Source organism: Mus caroli, chromosome 8 (assembly GCF_900094665.2).
Source record: "Mus caroli chromosome 8, CAROLI_EIJ_v1.1, whole genome shotgun sequence".
NCBI lineage: Eukaryota > Metazoa > Chordata > Mammalia > Rodentia > Muridae > Mus > Mus caroli.
In genome coordinates, this window is record NC_034577.1 from 112,510,003 (window position 1) to 112,525,177 (window position 15,175).

The 15,175-nt window shown below is 51.8% G+C and overlaps 1 long non-coding RNA gene across 1 annotated transcript; it reads right to left on the reverse strand.

Moving 5' to 3' along the window:
- Positions 1 to 4,296: 4,296 nt before the first annotated feature.
- LOC115031733 lies at positions 4,297 to 13,708 on the reverse strand. The gene is made up of 4 exons (XR_003837388.1): positions 13,669 to 13,708; positions 13,488 to 13,564; positions 5,016 to 5,066; positions 4,297 to 4,570 (listed from the first exon to the last, which is right to left on the reverse strand). It is a non-coding gene; the product is annotated as an uncharacterized LOC115031733 (long non-coding RNA).
- Positions 13,709 to 15,175: the final 1,467 nt, after the last annotated feature.

Genomic DNA, 15,175 nt, shown 5'->3' on the forward strand with positions numbered 1-15,175 from the left:
GCTAAGCCATCTCCCATCATGATTGGTCTGCTATGAGTGCCAAGATAGAAAAGGGAGGCTCCCAGAGGGCAAAAGACACGCCAGACCACCAAGGTCATTGAAGTGGGCTCTAAACTCAGTCCAGGTGACGCTGGTGGCCCTGCCCAATCCCATCGACCTGGTGACTAACACAGTGGCTCTAGAGGGATCCTGTCTCTACATTTCAGAGGACACTGTGGGGTTTGACATGCTTAGCTGTGAATCCACAGCTGTATTCTCCTTCCCAGCCCTCTCCAGTGGCCCAGAGCAGCTCCCAGACTCCCCAGCCTTTCGTGGGAAGGCTTCAAGACGACTTTGCTCCCAGAAGAGCCCCCAAGCGCTATCCCAGCACCAAGGTAATTAGAGAGAAGCATGAGGTGACAGGGGCCAGCTGCTGGACCTGTCCTGAAGACAGAGCCAAGCTGCCTGAGTGACGGTCTTGGAAGTTTCCCCCACGTTCCTCTCCCAGAATCACCGGGCTGTCAAACCCCAGGAATCTGCCTGCTTGGATGGATCAAACCCACCGTGTCTGTTGCTGCCCACGCTCGCACCCTGAGGGCTTTTGGACTGAGGTTCACCAGGCAGTTTCTGGATTTGATTACAAGGAGAACTTCTCTCCCTGGTCCCTTCTCCACCCCTGCTGCCCTCCCTGAAGGAATGCGAGGCTGCCTAAGTTCTCAGCAACTCCCTCTGTCTTTGCAGACACCAGACTGATGGAGTCCGCATCCTACCTAGCTGTGTGACTTGTAAATTACAGCGCAAGTGTGAGAAACACCCAGGAGGACCTGGGAACTAACCCCACGCAAACTTCCTTCAGCAATTGCTTGTCACAGAAAGCTGTGGAGAGGTGCCAAAATCAGAGGATCTGCAGGACGGTGTTCCCTCCACAGGCTTTAGATGGAGGTGATCTTCCCTGGCCTCCTCCAGCTCCTGGAGACTCCAGGCAGCCTTGGCTGAGGGCCATTCCTCTCACCTCTGTCTTGTCTTTCCAGAGCCTTCTCTTTCTCTCATTTCTTATAAAGACACCTGTCACTGAGCCCAGCCAGATAATCTGAGATATCATACTGAGGGCTTCTCCCCCAAGAGTGGGTGTTCAAGGTGTGGCCCAGGGGCCGCAGGCAGTCCGGGATAGCCATGAATGCAGTCCAACCCAAAATCGTAAACTCAAAACCCAAGGAGATTGCTTGTGGTAGTTTTATAGCTCATTAGCTTGTTTGTCAGCATGAACTTTGGTGATGGTGTCATAATACAATGTTGTGCGCATACGTGCATGCCTTTGTAATAAGACCCATGAGCCACAGATTGAACACCCCTTAATATTAACATACAGTCCAACACAGCACTTTGTCCACTGTGGCCCCCAAAAGCCAACAGGTCGTATATTCCTGCTTCACTACATCTCGTGGCAAAGAGCCCTTCTCTGACGACACACCAGTGGGGGGCCTCTGGAAGAGTAGAGATCCTCTGACCCCTTCCCTGCATCCTACAGGAAATGAAGGGAATCGCTACCCATGGCCCTCTGAAGCAGAGTCACACCTAGTGAAGAATCCATGTCCTGAGTAGGAGATGTAGCCAGACTGCGCGTGGTCTCTGGCTGACTAGTTTTCCCATCCTGCTTGGGCAGTCTCAGGCTTTCTTCCCTATGTAGGAAGAGAGGAGGGGCTTTGGGCTCCAAGATACTTGCCACCTAGAGCCTGAGAGGAATAGAATCCCAAGGGAGCCTACGTTGCATCATAGCAGGCTTGAGATGCCCAAGGTGACCCCGGGATGATGTTACTCTGCCAGTTGCTGACCTGCAGTCTGACTCCTGGGTTTCACATGCCAAGGGCCTGGTGACAGCATGGCTGGGATCACAGAGCACTCAGCACCCAGAGGAATGCCTTAGGCCAACAGCGCCTCCACCCTTCACTCAGTCTATCCAAGGTGCTCACCCCTGCTCCAACCTGCATCGCCCCTTCTGTGTCTTTAGACATTTTCGGAGGACTTCATGAGTCCTCTGCAGGTCCACAAGGCAGGCACAGGAGATGGGAAATGGGAATCACAGGGTAATCGCTTTAACAAGCAACCATCTGTGCACCTGGTGGATCTGCGGAACACCCGCTCGCTGCCCAAGGGCCGGCTCTGATGACCTGCCAGCTCCATGGGCCAGATCTGCTGGATCTGTCTTATCGCTGTGTTTCACAGCAACCTCATGGTCGCCTCTGCTCCCCTGGCAGGCACTATTTGAACCTCACGGTCTGCTCTCTCCCACCCACCATCCATGTCCTCTCCCATGCAGGTCCCTGCTCTCAGTCACCCCAAAACAGCAAGCCCAAAGCCTTGTCCTCCATTGCCTCCCAAACCCCAAGACAAGGGCCCAGACAAGAGTGTGGACATTTCATTCCTACAGTCACAACTAAAATCCACAGTTCGCAGGGCTGCAGCACCCAAGCCACCCAACCTGGGGTGAGAAAGACAAAATGACTCTTGTGGCTTTCTAACCAGAAGCCTGAAGCCCAGGTGTGGGCACCTGAGGTCTCTGAGGATGCCAGGGGGGCCTCTGTCTAGTTACTGGGAGGCAGCCTGTCCGGGCATCCCCACATTTGTAGCTGTGTTATTGATTCTCTGAATTTCCCTTTTAAAACAGACACAGCCTCGCTGCTATATAAGGTGGTTTTCATCATAGCGACTAAGCACTTGTCAGAGCAACTTAAGGGGGCACAGGTTACTCTTCTCATGTTTTAGAGGGGATAATCTGTCATGACAGCAGGAACACGTGGCTCCTCACAATTGAGGCCCACCTCCAGTAACCACCTCCTCACCAGGGTTCCCCCACCCAAACAGCCCTCGCCCCCACATTAGAGGACAGCTCAGATCAATCATCAGATGACACTGTAGTCACCTCCTCTTGAGAACATCTGTAGAGTTCCCGTTCTGAATAAAGCCACAGGCATAAGTGGCTGGGGTTGGGGGATTCACGGCTCCTAGCAGGTCACGACTCGACTCGCAGTTAATGAACAGGTGAACAGAAGTGATCCACAAGAGGCTGTTGGTTCTGCTGTGTAAGCCACTCCCAACAGATATGGGGAAACTGAGGCAGGAGATGCCAAGGTACCCCAAGAATGACATATCTTCTCTCCTGGATCCTGTCAAGGCCTTGGCCACTGCCTCGAACCAAAGTCAGGGTAGACTCTGCCATTGGACCATGGGGATGACCTAGGGACGGGGATATCTGAGTTTGGACCCTGTAAGCATCCACTTGATTTCAGTCTCACACTCCGAGTGGTATGTAGACAGCACCTCCCCTTTCTTCTAGAAGGACCCCTCAGGATTCACATGGGCAGGTTCTCTTGCTCTGTGGAGGACAGCAGCCAGGACTGAGAAGAAGGGAAGGAAGGACTTACAGCCATGTCAGGCCACAGGAAGATCAACATCTTCTCTGGATGGTGTCGAGAAGAGCCCCACCCACAGGGATACCCACCCACTCTGGATCCCCAGCTCTGTCATCGATTCACGACTCCCTCATCGAAAGCCCATGCGTGGAGATAGAAACTAGTGGACTTTCCAGCAGACATGATGATTAATGGACAGTGCGCTGACTCAGTGATCGCACACTGCCAGCAAAAGCAGCGATAACCGTGCGGAGCGGCGGTGGCCCCCAGGCAGAGCTCGGAGCTCCTTCAGCTGTGATCCTCTGATTTATGTCCAAGGTGAGCCCCTGTCCCCAGCCCCACCCCCACTCCCATGGACCATGACATCTTACTCCCGAGACTTGTCAGAGGCCCCAACAATACGATAAATCTCCTACGGGTCCCTGCCTGCCCTCCCTCGACCCTCTCTGTGGAGACAGAGCTGTTAGGGAGTATGTCAGGCTGTGAAACTGAACCCCCAAAGTGCCCCAAGTAGTAGAGGCATCTGTGACTGCACCAACTTATCTGATTGGAAACCGAGATTTGTACTTTCCTCCCTAGGCCTCGGGGAAACCTGCAGAGAGAAGACATTACCGATTCTAATCTGGGGTACAGGGCAGGTGAGGTACCCCGGGGGGGTGCCCAGATGCAAACCACAGCAACCTGTGACTGAGCAGAGTAAAGACACCAAGACTCCCCACCTAGACCGCTGGCCTGGAGCTGGGCTCCGTTTGGGACACCTCCCCTGAATTGTTTTCTCATCAAATGAAGCTTACTGGCTCTGGTGGGGTTCAGGTATGGCTTTCCCAGAGGTCAGGGTCTCCAGAAACTGGCTTCCCTTTGTTCCAGACCCAACCTGGCTCTGTTTTGGTCTTCTTACGGTCAGCACTCCATTGCCCTGAGTGTCAGAAAGAAGCCCAGACACAGCTCAACGGTATCCTGGAACTGGCTTGGCTCAGACCTTTGGCCAGCAGGCAGGATGCTTCTGCCAGGCTCAGGCATTTGTCAAGGTCCATCCGCCGCCACATTCCTGAATGTGAAGGATTCTTACTGAAGTGCAGGGCCTGGATTGGGCGAGGGACTCCCTCAGATCCACAGCAGCTGCTGCCTTCTGGAACAGGCACCGTCAGCTCACAACCTCACACGGGAAGCCGACCAGGCGTCTAGTTCATAGGGAAGAAAACCATACTGGAGCTGTCACAGGATAGAGGGCAAAGGGCAAGGGGCCAAGGTCAAACCTCAGCCCTGGAGGTAGCCTGGGAAACAGGGGCATGGCGGAAGCTCAGGCTGGACCAGCACAGGAAACTGTATCTGTTGCTGCCGCAGACAAATCTCCACCAGACATTTAGCCTCACGGTCCTTGAGCATGGAACCGAAGCAGCTGTTGGCCCCTCTCCCTCAAGGTGCAAGATGGCTCCAGTCTGTTCCCGCTTCTAGGGACTCCACTTGTTCCTCGTCTCTAGACTCTGCCTGCATTGTGCCTCTCTCTGGCCTTGCCAGGATCAAGTCCCCTCTGTCTTCTCTGTTCTCTTACAAAGGTTCCTTGTTGGACTTGGGAGCCTGGGACACCTAGAAAACTCTCACCCCAAGATGTTCATAGAATCATACCTGCAGTTCGCTCTGATGATGTCACACTGGCCATTTTTCAACCCTGCGAACCTGAAGGCAAAAGTTAAAAAGTGAGGCTAACAATAATTTTAAAAATTTTTAGCTATTATTTAAGACGCCTAAGATGAGTGGATTTGGTATCTGCATATAGAAAACTATCTTTGACAAATAGGCATAAGTTTGTGGGTTCTTCCTTTTTTTTTCTTTTTATTCTTTTTTGACATGGGGTCTGGTGTGGCCCAGGCTGGCCTCAAACTCACGGTGTAGCTGAGGATGCCTTTGGACTGTTCCTACTGCCTCCTCCTCTTCCCCCATACCCACCTCCCTGGCAGGTTCCCTGAAACTGAGGCTCAGAGCTATTCAACTGATGTAAGGGCAGAGTGAGGATGAAGCTGAGTACCTTTGACCCCTGACCCCTGCCTGCATCCTTCATATGAGCGTTCAGAGTCAGCCCCCTCCTACCCAACCCATTCAGACTCACATGGGTCTCACAACTATTTAAGGCTGTCTGTGGAGGCAGGCACTGAGGCCATGCAGAAAAACAGTGATTTTCTCTGGGAATTTCGAATCTGATCATGAAAGGCAGTCGCTTTAACCCATCCGGTCCTGGATTCTACAGAGCCAGAGAGATAACTGCAGGTAGCACAGACACTGAGGATTAGTGATGCTCTCAGCCTGGGGACAGCAAAGTCCTGGCTGGCTTGTATGCTAGTATTGCAAACACACCTCTCCTCAGGGATACACCTGCTGCTATCCATGTGCCTTGTCCTCCTTGGTGACTGATGGCTGTTGGTGTTGGCATTGGAATGGCCATGGAGAAGACAGGACTCTTTCTGACTAGACAAAAGAACTTGAGAGGTTCACTAATTCGCCTGCCTTTTCCTTTTGGCTGAGAGAAATGTGCATCTGGGGGGAAGGGAGGGAGACCACTGCCGGTGACCGGAAACCAGCCTTGACTGCGGCTATGAAACCCAGGGCTGTGTCTGGACCTCAGACTGAACCATCAGGCTGGACCCCAAGCATGAATGCTCTCTCACCATCCTTCAGCGGCTCCACCTGGGACTTAAGCTAGGAGCTCATCCATCCCACTGGACAGTTAACCACTCCTGAGCCACACATCTGCTCAGATTCCTGCCCAGCAGGTGACGGCTCACCACCCTGACCCCACAGAGCTGGGGACCATGTGCTTCTGCATCTTGGCCCAGGATATCACTCAATGGTGAGGTAGGGACCAGGAAGGCTCGCTCTCTAACAGGAGCCACCAGAGATAGTGCTGGATGTGTGAAGGGCCCTTCACCTGATGCCCATCAAAGTCCCTGGGGTGGACTAGGAGTTCAAGAGGCCTTTGGGTTCTATCCAAGGCCATTAAAAACAAAACAGAAAACAAATGAACAAACAAAACATTAAGTGAGGAACTATGTTAAAAAAAAAAAAACCTCATGTCTCCAGGCTGTGTGTGCGTGTGTGTGTGTGTGTGTGTGTGCAGACAAAGCTACCTGGAGTAGGGCATGCACTGTGTATGTTTGAACACAAACACACACACACACACACACACACACACACACACACACCTTGGGACTACAGGCAGTAACATTGAGAAACACCTACACACACAATCAGTTGAGTTTGTTTTTTCTTTTCTAAGTATACGGCTTTAGCTGCTGCAGCAGGCACCACAGCCAGGATGGCTCAAATGACAGCCATTTATTTTCCCACGGCCCAAAGGCTACCCTTGTGGCTACCAGCACTGTCAGGCTCAGAGAAGGATGCTTCTAGCTTTGCAAATGGCCACCATCTTCCCCTGCCTTTGTGCTTTCCTTGTGAGCTCCCAGAGACACACAGACTCCCCACCCCCTTTCTTATAAGGATGCTAATCCCACCAAGGGGCCCCCTCATGACTTAGCTAGACCTGTTCATCACTCAAAGGCAACATTACTCTGGCACCCTGGAAAGTTAGGGCTTCAGTGTGCAAATTGGCACAGGGACCGCAGTGTATTCACAGGATGTTACATTATTAATATAAACCCATGGATGTATGTGAGAGAGAAGGGACGTGTCTCAGATAACCCCAGGCCAGAAATGTACACCTCACAACACAGTATCCTGCTGTTTGAGTTGATAAAATAAAACCCACAATAACCACAGAAGCAACAGGTCTGAGGTTGCACTGCCTAAAGATGTCTTCCCTATCAACTGGACTCTTTCAGATGTCCACCATGGTGCCTGTCAAGCAACTGACCCCTCACAAATGGTTTTCCCACTCGATCAATGGAGGGGGGTCCAGATACGGTAAATTAACTCAGAACCTTTACATGGCCCAACTGGAGTCTCCATTTGTGGCCACACGGCTGCCTGGTGATTGACGGGCAGGCACGTGGTCCAATTCATCATGAAGCCTGACACATATCAGCCATAGAGATAAAACAGATGTCAGCGTCAGGGGCACCAGGGGAGAGAGAGCATCCAGAGCCTGGGGGCTTGCTAAGTGTGGGTCTTCTAGAAAGCCCCTTAGCTCAGGATTTCTTTTTCCTTAAAATACACGATTAAATATGTTAATGTCTGAAGTATCCTCGCGGTTGTAATGTATGAATTCTACACTTCACAGAAAACTCTATCAGCACAGCTGGGGTCGTGGTGTCAGGGTGTCTTTGGTTCATCTCTGAAGAAAGCCCTCAGCCAAAACAAAACAAAACAAAACCCAACAGTGACCGATTGGCTTGATGTTAAGAAATGGACCTAGAATTTTTTTTTCAGAAGTTTCCAACCCATGTTATTAAAATTCAAGGAAACATTTGAGCTTGGGCGTGGACGGAAGCAGGTCATGTTGGTCATTCCAGTGCCACACATTTACTGTCCATGTCTCCTGCTAAAATTGAAGGATCTCGTTTAAGACTTTTGTGTTAAGTGCAGGGCTCATTGCTGGGCCACACAGGGATTCTGACTTGAGATGTTGATCTGGACAAGAGAAGACAAGCCACAGATTCTGGCACATCCTAGCATGTCCATGCACAGAGAACGGTCCTGTGTGGTTTTCCTGCTGAGGGCTACCTGGGGTGCTCTGGGATTAAGGGAAACTCGCATTTCTGCCAAGGTGTGATCGATCTGCACCCGGTTCTCTGACCCCAGAGATGTTTTGAGGCACTGTGACGCACATCTGGGTGGTCATCAGAACCTGGTCTGGATTTCTCATTGTAAGTGTGGGTCTGTGAGGAGCTGCTGCAGGTATCAGAGTCGGTTGGGTATCAGAAATGTCGTCTTCAGCACAAATCCTCCCTCAGGGACAAGCCCAAGACAAATCAAGGGAACGGAGGGAAGGACTCCCCCTTGGGATGGGTGTGCAACCTTGCCACATCTGGACTTCGCTCTTCTGGCCCCAGACAGTGAGAGAACAAATTTCTGTGGCTTAAGCACTGCAGTATGTTTTCGTTTGCCTTGACAGCCCAGGAAACTTTTCAGATGACCCCAGGTCATCTGAGATCCATGTGATTTTGAGGATAGGGGAAGTTTCAACCCTGGAAGACCTGAGTATTGCTGGGTTTTTTGACATACAGTGCCAGCGTTTGTCCCCGGACATGCAGAGCCAGTATGTCTCAGGGGCAGGACTTATAGAGTCTCTGCCTGGCATTCAGCTCAGGGCTGGCTCAGAGGAGCCATCCCCACAGGTCTATGTGGGACGCTGTCCTCCAGTGTAGCCCACCAAGGCTTTTATTTCTCATAGGAAGCCCAAAGCCCATTCTGGACACTGGCCCTGAGCCAGGACTTGCTTCTCCTTAGCCAGGCACAAGCTGTGGGGACATCAAGACTCATCTGGAAGATTCCCACCCCAGGCTTCACCTGTTCCTATGCCCACATTATTCTGGGGAAGATTCCCACACACAGGAAGTCAGCAGTTGCTAGAGCCTGTGTCTCCAGTCTTATTTGATGAACATGGACCAAACCCAAGTCTATAAGACCACATGGGACCACAGCTAACATTGAGGTCAGGTGGACTTGTCAGAGCAGAACTATCCCAAACTAGAGGGTGGATTTGGGGGTGCTTTTAGCTCCCAGAGTTCAGTTTCTCTGTCCTCGAAGGGAAGAATGGCAGCTTCCTTCACACGAGGTGTCTGCTCCAAGTGCCACTGAGTCTTCACGCTTAACAGCGGGTATCAAATGTGACAGTCACTTTACTCTGGTCTGCCAGCCAAGGCCCAGCTATTCCAAGTGTGGGAGGTTTGGAATGAGGGCAAAGGGCTGTTGGGTGTCCAGAGGAAGGAGGAAACAGGAAACAGATCTGCTGGAGAGGCCCTAGGAGGGAGCCTGAGGCCTGTCCACAGAACAAGCAGGGCCGTGTGACACACACAGGCAGTGGGGCGGCAGCCTTGGTGCAGCATCTACTTCTAAAGACAGCTGGGCATGTGCTCGTGGTGTGGAACGCCCCACGTGCAGACCCGCTCAGGATGCTCCGCTTTCTCTACACATCCATGTCCATGGAGAACCTCCATAGCTCACCTGAGCCAACTCCCCACCCAGCAGTTCATCCTTCATTTGGCCAGGCCCCACCCCTCTTCACACCCACACTGGGCTGTTTCAGAAGCAGGCCAACTCATGGCATCTGCCCCACATACCTGCCTATATGCCCTGCCTATGGGGCTACCTCACCTCTCGGAGCTGCTACCTTGTCATTCTGGCAGGTCCAGGGCTGTGTGCTTAGGGTACACCAACTGCACAGCGGGAGAGTGGAAGGGATGGAAATGGGCATTGAAGAATGGATGGATAGACAGACAGATGGATAGGTGGGTGAATAAATGATTGATGAATACATGATAGATGGATAGAGGGATGGATGGATGATTGGTTGATGATAGACAAATGAATGATGGATGATAGATGGGTGGGTGGGTGGATGAGTGGGTGGATGGGTGGATGGATGGATGGGTGGATGAGTGGGTGGATGGGTGGATGGATGGATGGATGGATGGATGGATGGATGGATGGATGGATGGATGGATGAGTGGGTGGATGGATAGATGGGTGGATGGATGGATGGATGGATGGAAGGATGGATGGATGGATGGATGAGTGGGTGGATGGATAGATGGGTGGGTGGATGGATGGATGACTGGGTGGATGGATGGATGAGTGGATGAATGATGGTTTGATGGATTAATGGACGATGAGTGGATGGTTGTTACATGGATTTACAGATGAAAGATGGGTAATGGTCGTGTGGATGGCTAGAGTAGATGGTTGATAGATGACGGTTGTGTAGGTGAGTAGATAAGTAAACTTGTGGATAAGTGAACATATGAACAGCTCCTTGACACACAGAGACAACAGCTCAATTTTCTTTCCTCATCCGGGAAGAAAGTTTCTGTACTTGGAGATTTGACCACAGTAGCCCTCAGGTTGAGTTGGTTTAATGAATGTATGTTTCAACTTGACAGAGCAAAGGTGAGCCCAGATATAACCTCCTTCCATTGCTCTCAGAACTGTGGTCGACTTGGGCAGGAGCTGTCAGCATGGTGCTACCATGCAGACCCTGTGTTAGATGGCTGCATCGCCTACAGGAATAGTGTCACAGGTCGGCGGCTTTGAGTTAGTGGATGTCAGGCATTCCCAGTGCACTTCCCACAGACCTGGGATTGGGGGTACAGTGTCCATCCATTCATCCATCCCAGGAACATCCCGTCTACAGGACCCATAGCTAAGCTCTGGGCAGATCACCTCCCTGATCCTCCCTATACTAACGTATCCAGGTCACATAAGTACTATGACAAGGCTCAGCCCCAGGAGTTCTAAGACTCATTTTCTCCTACAAAAGAGCTGTGTCCTCAGAGGCTGACCCTTCACAGAAGAGGCCAAGGCTTTGAGATAACGATCAAGGCTTTGGGGTATGGCTGACCCAGTCCTCACCTTTCTGTGGGGCCACAGGTCTGTCCTGCTTGTGAGGTGGTTGGGAGTTCACTGTCTGCAGCTACACTTGGACTTCCTGACCCAGCTGAGCTGCATGTCTTACTGGGAAGACATGAGTGGACTGGGAAATCGGCTACTCCTGTAAACGCAGGACCAAGATGAAAGGGGGCCTGGTTGTCTGAAGACTGAGGTCTGTCAGGGTTCTGGGAGGCAGCCTCAGCCTGTCCTGTAGCCTTGTTCCTGACCTCCTTCCAGACACTCTCATGTATTGTCACCAAACTAAACCAAAGAGAGTCTTTGGACAGTGCTGCTCACTAGTACCACAACCAGAACCAGCCACACACACAGCAGGGGCCAGGGGAATAGATCCTTGTTGAAAGGGCTTTCAATGAAGAGTTTTAACAAAGGAAATTGAGGGCAAAAGCTGACATGAACACTGAGGTGAGGGCTGAGGTGGAGGCTGAGATGGAGACTGAGGTGGGGGCTGAGGTAGGGCTGAGGTAGAGGCTGAGGTAAAGGCTGAGGTAGAGGCTGAGGTGGGGGCTGAAGTGAGGGGTGAGATAAGGGTTGAGATGGAAGCTGATGTGGGGGCTGAAGTGGAAGTTGAGGTAGAGGCTGCAGTGAGGGCTAAGGCAGAGGTAGAGGTGGAAGTTGAGGTAGGGACTGAGGTGGAAGCTAAGGTGGTGGTTGAGGTGGGGACTGAGGTGAGAGCTGAAGTGAGGGCTGAGGTGGAGGTTGAGGTGAAGGTTAAGGTAAAGGCTGAGGCAGGGGCTGAGGTAAAGGCTGAAGAAGAGGCTGAGGTGGGGGCTGAGGTGGGGGCTAAGGTGGGGGCTGAAGTGGGGGCTGAGGTGAGGGGTAAGGTGAGGAATGAGGTGAAGTCTGAGGTGGAGGCTGAGTTGAGGGCTAAGGTGAAGGCTGAGATGGGGGCCGAGGTGGAGGCTGATATGGAGGCTGAGGTGAGGGCTGAGGTGGAGGCTTAGGTGGGGGCTGAGGTGAAGGTAGAGGCCTCTGGCCTCACAGGGGCCCACATTGGACCGCACCCCTACATTTTAAGAGTTTTACCCTGTCTCCTGCATGTGGCCTTCTGTAAAGCGGGATATCACCCTCCTCCCTTGGGAAATAGTCCAATTCTAATGAGCTATCTCTTTCTATCACCAGTTCAAGTCTAAAAGGCTCACCCCAAGTGCCTCATCTCTACCCACGATGTCAATCAGCACCCTTTATTGAGCCACCACCAATGGACTCTCCAATGGCCTCGTGTTTTTTTATCTCATCTATCAGGGACCGTGTGCAGTCATGTCTGGGGCTCGCTTGGCTCCCGACATTACCACCCACTATTGTCTCCTATCTCCACCCTCCCTTTGCTGATGGAGAAATCAAGGCTGAGAGATGGAAAGTAACTTTCTCAGATCAGAAGGATGGCAAGGGGAGATCCAGGGTCTGGTCAACATTTGGCTTGAGCTGGCTGCCATCTGTGGCCTCACAGACCCACATGTACCCAGGGAACTCGGTCATAAAAGTGGGTCGTGAATTATCTGGCGACAGACCGGTGGGGACATTGCGGGGAGTGAAATCTATCTCTTTTACAACTGTCCTGACGTGTTTATAGATATGTGGGTCTGCTGGGTGGGGGAGGGGAGGCAGCAGACTCTCCCAGCCCTCTCCCTGCCTCGACAGGGGACTGCACCCAGCCCCTTCTCGACAAGGGCTAAAACTGCCCATTTAGAGTGGTTTTTATGAAAATAGGTTCAAGTTGGTCTTTGGCACCTCCGTCTCAGCTATCTTTCATCGGATGCTTCTAGGACAAATCATATTTGTGGCCCCAGTGTGGGCCTTTGGGACAGGACTGGGCTCAGGGCTGATCTCAGATGCCATTCATGCTACAAAACCTTTTCCAAGTTGCCCTACCCTCCTGTCTGAGAATAGGAGACCCTGGCCCATCACCTTGGGGTATGCCAACTGCTCAGAAAGACTGAAGGGCACCCTGGAACAGGGGACACAGGGGACAAAGTCACCCCCCCCCCAGCGGCAGCATAGGGGCCATTCTGGGTAGAGTCCATTGCACATGTAAATACCTTTTTCTTGTTCTGTCTTGGGATTTGTCCTCTCTGCTTATTGCTTTTGTTTGGAGATAGTGTCTCACCTTAGCCCAGGCTAGCTGCAACTCTCTATGTAGCCCAAGCTGGCTTCAAAGTTGCATCAGTCCCCCCGGTCTCAGCCCCAATTGCACTGGAATTACAAGTCTAGAATGTCGTTCTCAGTCTACAGGATATTCCCTGTGGCTTAGATACTGATTGTAAATGTTTCCTCATTTAAAAACAGACATGCCAAGGGGCTGGTGAGATGGCTCAGTGGTTAAGGGCACTGGCTGCTCTTTCAGAGGTCCCGAGTTCAAATCCCAGCAACCACATGGTGGCTCACAACGATCTGTGACTCCGGTTCCAGGGGGATCTGGCTCCTGCACACAGACATACACACAGGCAAAACACCAACACACATTTTATTAGTCAGGGTTCTCTAGAGTCACAGAACTTATGGGTAGTCTCTGTATAGTAAGGGAGTTTGTTGATGACTTACAGTCAGTAGTCTAACTCCCCAACAATGATCAACAGCAGCCGTGAATGGAAGTCCAAGGATCTAGCAGTTGCTCAGTCCTACAAGGCAAGCAGGCAAAGAAGGATCTTCCAATGTAGGTCTCCACTAGAAGGCGTGGCTGAGATTAAAGGTGTGTGCCACCATGCCTGGATCTGGTACTTACTTTGTCCCAGATGACCTTGAACTCAGAGATCTCCTTGCCGCAGTCTCCTGGGATTCATAGCCACTATGCCTCAAGATCTCCATACCAAGATCCAGGTCAGAAACTTCTATCTCCCAGCCTCCAGATCAGGATCACAGGTGAGCCTTCCAATTCCGGATTGTAGCTCATTCCAGATACAGTCAAGTTGACAACCAGGAATAGCCACTACACACATACAAATATTTAAAACTAAAAAAAAAAAATAAATAAATAAAAGCAGACAAGCTCTTGCAATGGGGCTGAGCAACGGGGCTTTTGTCCTGTGGAAACGCAGACTAGGGATCTGCAGGGCCTCTGCTCCTCAGCTGTAGCTGGGTCCCCTGGGTTCCTAATAGGATCTCAGTGGCTCGGACAGAGGAACTGCCTGTGTCATTAAAGACACCAGACTCTGGAAGCATCCAGTCTTCCTTGGGAAGCATGGAGGCACCATTCGAGCCTCACTCACTTATGGCAAGGTTTGACTTCCACAAACTTGGTTTCCTCTTGGCTGCCTACTGACCTCGTGCTGAGGGATGAGAGACAGGACCGTTGGCCCCGTCCCCAGGAGGAAAAAGCGGTGTCTGGTCATCAAAGCCCAGACTGGCCTCAGCTTCATTTTCTCCACCTTTTAAACCTGAGCCCCCACCCCTGCCCCGCAAGAGCTTCCCTCCCTCCCTCCTTCCTCCAGATTTGAGGCCAGGGCCTGTGCCCCCGCTCTCTCCCAGATGGCCTTTGCTATCCACACACTTCCCAGCCAGGCTGGTAGCCCCACCCTGGTGGACCACTCAGGGGTTCTGCATGGCTGAAGGCCCTCACTCAGCTCAGTCGAGTGCCTCTGTGCCATAGGTCCTGGGAACTGCAGCACACTGAGTCTGGTGACTGACTGACCCACACCACATGCTCATCCTCACCCATCTTACAGGTAGGGAAGGCCTCTGAGGGAGGGGACACCTCTTCCCAAACAGCCCTGCTTGGAGACTCAGTTCAGACCGTGCACAGGGCCTGGGCCTGCCTCTTTGGATCCCTGGAGTCTCGCCTTGGCCAAGTTTGAAGCAGATGGGGACAGGTGAGGACCTGGTGAGGTACCCATACTCTTACCTGCTCTGTTAAGTAATAGTTAATATATAGATTATGCAATTGTGTCAAATCATGAAAGTCATTGCGACTCGTTTTTAAGGAAAGAGAGGGTTCTTTTTGACTCATGAGAATAAAGTCGATCCCAACAGGGGAGGCCTGCTGGCCAGACCTCGAGGTGCTAGGTATGTGTGTCCACAATGGGAAGAGACTGTGACAACGTCAGACATGTGCAGAAGTGCTGTGGACTTTAAACAAGCACCCAGTGCGTGGATGACAAGAGACCCGGCGTCAGTGGACAACCACAGACACACTTTCCATGCTTTTTTTTTTAAGGTCCCAATGAGGACCACAGTACCTAACAATGAAACCAGAGAGTTGACTCAGGGGAAACCCTGAACAGAGTCCCTTGTGC